At 34.7% G+C, this 6048-nt stretch overlaps 1 long non-coding RNA gene across 1 annotated transcript; it reads left to right on the forward strand.

Annotated features, from left to right (window-relative positions):
* Positions 1-2842: 2842 nt before the first annotated feature.
* On the forward strand, positions 2843-4216 carry LOC147833189 (uncharacterized). The gene is made up of 4 exons (XR_015513808.1): positions 2843-3011; positions 3489-3555; positions 3919-3977; positions 4080-4216. It is a non-coding gene; the product is annotated as an uncharacterized LOC147833189 (long non-coding RNA).
* The last annotated feature ends 1832 nt before the right edge of the window (positions 4217-6048 follow it).

Genomic DNA, 6048 nt, shown 5'->3' on the forward strand with positions numbered 1-6048 from the left:
ATTAGTTTTGGAACATAGTGAAGCAAACAATTTTCTTATTTTAGAAAATTATTATTTTTTTTAAAGCTCTTATTTTAATTTATTGTAAAATATATTATAAAAATAATTTAGTTTTTAATAATCTTATAGTCTTTTTATCTATAATATAAATTATAATGGTCATTTAAATGTATAGCTTTATATGATTTATTATTTAAATTAAAATTTATATTTAGTTTGTATTGTATTTATTTTTATTCACATATTAAATTTATTACAGATAACTATTTAGTATGTCTTAAATCTTAAATCTATTATTTGAAGTATAATTTTTTATCATTTTACTTAACAACTGTAGCACTTTCCCTCCATGTACAGTATGCAAATCACCAAATTCACTCACAATTAAACAACCAATCAATTACTCAATTAACCAACCAACCAATCATTACCCACCACATTAATTACTATTTTAATTAATATTTATATTTTGTTTTTGATGTATACATTTTTTATACAAATAATATTTATTGCAGTTTACTAATAATACTTCTTTAAATCTTAAATCTATTACTTAAAGTAGTATTTTTTATCAATTTACTGAACAATTAGTGCACTTGTACGTTGTGTGCAAATCACAAAATTCACTCCCAACCAACCAACTAGCCAACCAACCAACCAACCAACATTACCCGTGCATCACATTAATTACTATTTTTACTAAATATTAATAATTGTATTTTTAGTACTCATTTTATCAATATACACTTATACACGAGTATACTCAATCAATCATTACACATTCATTTTTTATTTAAATTAAATTCCTTCATTTGTTATTATTTTCTTGCTTCAATCCAGAATTCAGAAACTCATATTTTGAAAAAAGAAAAAAAAAAGCTAAATCTAATCACCTGCATAGAACAGACACCACTCCAATTTCAACTTCAAATTTTTTGTATAGATTGTTTACCTCCAATTAATATTTCCCCCTTACTTTACCACATCATACAGTTCAACTTCTCCTTCAGAGTCCTTTTTCTTTTCCATCATAGAGTTAAATGATCACTCTTCAGTATGATGTTTCTCTATCTCTCTAGAAACCGTTAAATCAGTTTCTCCATCTTCACATAATGGCATTCAATTCACTGTGTTTTTCTGCATGTCAGATCTTTTGTTGACCCTTCCTCTCTCTCTCTCTCTCTCTCTCTCTCTCTCTCTCTCTCTTTCTCTTTTCCTTTGAGAAGAACCGAGTCTTCCATAGTTTGACATGGCCAGGGTCCACAAAGATTAGATTTGAATTTATGAAGATTGCCTCACCTCGGTCGGAGCTGTAATCTATGCCGTTGTAGTATTTCACGTGTGGTCCCCTCGTCGCCAAGCCACCCAAGGGCCCCATATTTCACAATGACAACGTAATCACAGCTCCGCATTAAAAAGTCATTATTGTTTAGAATGGAGGCCTCATCCAGAAAAAAACACTGGCTGTAAAATCCCTTAGCCTTTGTCTCTCAGCACACATGTTTACTCGGGAACACAAACGCAGGTGATTTAAATGACCAACTCTGATCTCCATCGATCTCACAGACCTTCACAGAAATGCACACTTTCATGCGCATAAAAAAAAAAAAGGTTTCATAGTGAATATGCAGTTTTTATTCATTTGTTGATGCACTGATAACAAATTTCTGGAAATGTTTGTAGATCTTCAGTATGCAATGCAAATATAAGTGGCACAGCTTGTGAATATCTTTTAGCAGCGCTCGCAATTCACTGTATTTGTGCAATTCAAAGGCATTAATGATAGAACAGATTATAAAGCTTGTTGATGTTTGCTGTTACTTTATTAAAGAATAAGACTTGCAGATGTTTTTTGTGATTAAAAATGAACTTTGATGTTTGATGTACACAAATCAGGCCCTTGAGTTTTAGTACAAATACCCTACAAAAGTAAGGGATTTTTAATGTACTTAAGTATTAACAGTACTTTTTTGCAAGAAAATTGTAAAACCTAAAGTTATAATACTTATAACAAAGACTATAGAATACACAAGACATGTCACTCGTATAGTATGAATGGGGAAAAGTGTAAAGCTGCAGACACACTAGAGTTTGTGTGAGCGAAATTCTCTCGTACGACACTGCGAAAAGGGGCGGGATTAAACAAGATGATTAGACATTAAAAAAGCAAGCGATTTAAAATTTCTGTCGAGAGAGGTCTTTTTTTGATCCTCCATTGGTGTCATGCAGTCAAATGATGCGATTTTGCAGGTCACAGTTCACTAAGCTTGAACTTTGCACCGCAGCAACCTGTGAAACTATGAATGGAAGTCTAAGGAGAGACAAGTCCAGTGTGACCGCAGCTTAACAGTCAACATTGCGAATGAAGCCTCGCCTACTAGTTTAAGATCCAATCATCGATTGTTATAGACTGATGTTTCTCTGGGGGAAAACTTGGGCCAGACCTGTGCTTTTACAACAGTTGGGTGGCCAACATCTTATTTTTTGGCCATTATTTAGTGAGTTTGTGGCACTATAGTAGCTAAAGTTTTGTGCAACTGCATTTTCTTAACATTGTACCATTTAAGATTTGCCTAAAAGCAAGATTTTGAGTTTTTGTGACCAATTTTGGAAAACTGAAGTTAACTGCAAGTTTTGCTTAAGTTGTCACATGCCCGGCTCGTTCCTGCTGCTCCAATCACCTCTCTCCCTCACCATCTCGTTTCTGCAGCTCCAATCATCACTTTCCCTCTGCAGCAATCTCTCACCACACCCGTGCACAATCACCGGAATTCTGATTACACACACCCGAACCAGCAATCACCACTCCCTACATAAGACTCACCTTTTCCAGTCATTATTCAGCTGGAATTGATGTCAGATGATTTACCTCACATTACTTTCTCCCCTGCTTGCCTTCTTACATGAACGGTTCCCTTCTCCCGCGGATGTTTCCCTTCTCCCGTGGATGTTTTCCTTCTCCCGTGGACGTTTCTCCTAACCTATGGAATCACATGCTGTGATTAAAGAAAGTGATTATAATACTCTGATGGTTTATGGAAGATCCTTGTTTACCTTACAAATTGCTTACAAGACTGCTCATTCCAAAAATATCACCTGCCTGCTTCTCCCGTTAAACTATCCACATTGTTTTAAATGAATTGTCAAAAAAAAGAACCATCCTTGTCTTCATTGACCGTGACATAAGTATTCATGTTTTTTTAAAATTTTTTGAGACAATTTGTTTTCAAGAAGCTTTTTTCAAAGGGCTCCATTCAACCGCAGTAATATTTTCCTTATCAAACAGCAGTCTGACAAAACCCCATTTAAGAAAATGTATTTGCTTGTTTTTTTTTTTTTTTTTGTGTGTTCTTTACTTGCCACTCAGCTACAGTTGAAAAAATAACATAGAATATGTAAACTTATTGAAAAATGAACTCTGACTTGGCTTACATTACACCAATGTGTCTAATCAACTGTCTCCATTAATCTTGCCTTATTTACTGTAGGTTACTAGGTTACCAATAGTACAGTCAGCCACTCTGACAACTTGATGGAACTGCACCTGATTTGCACGTGAGTTTTATTTATTTATTTATTTATTTTTCTAAAATGATTTGCAGACATGTATCTCTATAACTGGTAAACAGTTAATAAGCCAGTTTTTGGTCTAATATAATCATCTAATTATTTGTTCCAGAGCAATTTACTTTGAATGAACTAAATGCAGAACTCTAGCACTACTACAATTAAAACATCCAGTCATGTTTGATACTTTGTTTAATGTAGTTGTATCAACAATGCCACTATCCTCAAACTAAATTTTAATTATAATTATGTCTTTTGAGCAAATATGTCATGTCTTGTGATGTCAAAGCAAACAAATTTGTGCACAGAGACACAAACAAAACAACCTCTTGCTCTGTTTCTTCATTATAGATGGACACATTCTATAAGCTTCTATCAAAATGTAAAGCTTCTGGATGTTGCAAAACCAGGTTCTGCTTTGATTTAGTGTTTACCAGAATGACAGATGTCTGACATCCACCCTCAGGGAACTCATTCTGACTCCCAAATAATCCCTTGTTGGCTTCATACAGGCATCTCCAGATACCAGAAGACTTGCTAGAATGAATCCCCTTATTGTAAGGCAGCACCATAGATGTTCATCTTACCATCATTTAGTCTTCTCCAAGAGCCTCAATTAAAAATTGTGAACTTTCTGCAAACCCCGAGAGGTTATGTGTATCAGTTTATTGCATTTTATAGCCTCACATGATGCTGTTTGGGGTGGCCGTGGACCTCAAAGGTCATTGTCCTTGACTCCCTGGCTTTATTCTAGACCTACCAGGCCCTGAAAAGACAACTCTACTGACCCTACAGTGAATAAACCCAGATTTATGAGCAGCTTCTGCAGTGTTGACACACAAGATGTAATTATGCATTAAGGAATGGCTGCTGCGCCCTTTTAGGGTTTAGTTGGATTGGTTGGAGACAAGCACTGAAATAAGGAGATAAAGTAGGAACATTGGGGAAAATAAGGACCGTGGCGGAGTAAAGATGTGTCAGTGTTACAAAATACTGGCCCGCTAGGATTTAGATCTCTCTTTTTTCCCGTCCTTTCAGTCTGTTGCTCTATGGACGCTGCTTTCTAAATGGATCAATAAAGTCAATTCATGAGTCTGCCACCTTTCATGAATTAGATTTTTCTCTTAGATCAATATTTTCCTATCTGACTGCATCATCACTTCAAGTCTGTTCTTACCACCTTATTGCAGAAGCCTACTGTCTCAGAAAATAAAATTTGAGTCTCGTATATGCTATTGATTAAAGTTGTTGTCTTATTAACCCCAGTAAGTTCACTGTTGGTCTCCAAATGGTTCATGGCAGCTGCATTCACAATTTTATTTGTGCAGCGTGACTGTCTCAAACCATGGAAATGTTTATGATGGGAGTCATGCGGTAAAATATATTTTAATTGTTTTATTTTAAATGTTTATATTATATATATATATATATATATATATATATATATATATATATATATATATATATATATATATATAGTTTCTCTTGGAAGCACGGTGGCTCGGTGGTTAGTATTGTTGCCTCAAAGCAAGAAGGTCTCTGGTTCTAGTCCTGGGTAGACCAGTTGCCATTTCTGTGTGGAGTTTGCATGTTCTCCCCGTGTTCACGTGAGTTTCCTCTGGGTGTTTCCCCCACAGTCCAAAGCCTTGCAGTATAGGTGAATAGAATAAACAAAATTGGCCGTAGTATATGAGTGCGTATGAGAGTCTATGGGTGTTTCCAGTGTTAGGCAAGCTACTTGAAAAATGTAGAGAGCTTAGCTATTAGCTACGCTACTTAAAATGTAGCTTAACTTCACTTAAAGCTACCCGCTGGGAAATGTAGCAAGCTAAGCTAAAAGCTAATTGGCAAAAGCTATTTCTGCTCTTTTTATTTTTAAATCGAAGCAATTTAAATCCAAGTCAATCATATCTTAGAGATCAATAAAACTGTCAATGAAACATTTGAGCCATAATAGTTCAGTTATTTACTGTAAATAACATGCTGTTTTAACAAAAACATATTATAGTATATGACAGCTAAAATAAGAAATCCAATAAAAGCAGGTGTTACGCATTTAAAAATACTATAGTAATTTATAGTAAACATAAATATTCTGACATAAGCATTATGAATATTGTATATATATTTAGAACTCTTCATTGATAAATTACACTACATAATGCAGTCATTTATAGTGGTACTTGCTATAAGTTACTAAAGTATTTTTGAGCACAGCATCAGAAATTAAGTTATTGCATATTAACATGTACTTCTTACCATGTTAGCCTAATTTAGTTGGCAATGTCACCAACCAGTGGTAGCAGTAACGAATCAAAAAGTTTGTTGTCAACCACCGTAAAAAAGAAAGAAGAAGAAATTGTCATTCTCACCATCATATGAATTTACTTTAATCGACTAGACAACTTCTACTTGTAGCAACGCTACAGACCAACACTGGGTGTTTCCCAGTAGAGGTCTGCATTCTACAAGGTAGCCCCA

Source organism: Danio rerio, chromosome 17 (genome assembly GCF_052040795.2).
Source record: "Danio rerio strain M-AB ecotype USA chromosome 17, GRCz13ab, whole genome shotgun sequence".
NCBI lineage: Eukaryota > Metazoa > Chordata > Actinopteri > Cypriniformes > Danionidae > Danio > Danio rerio.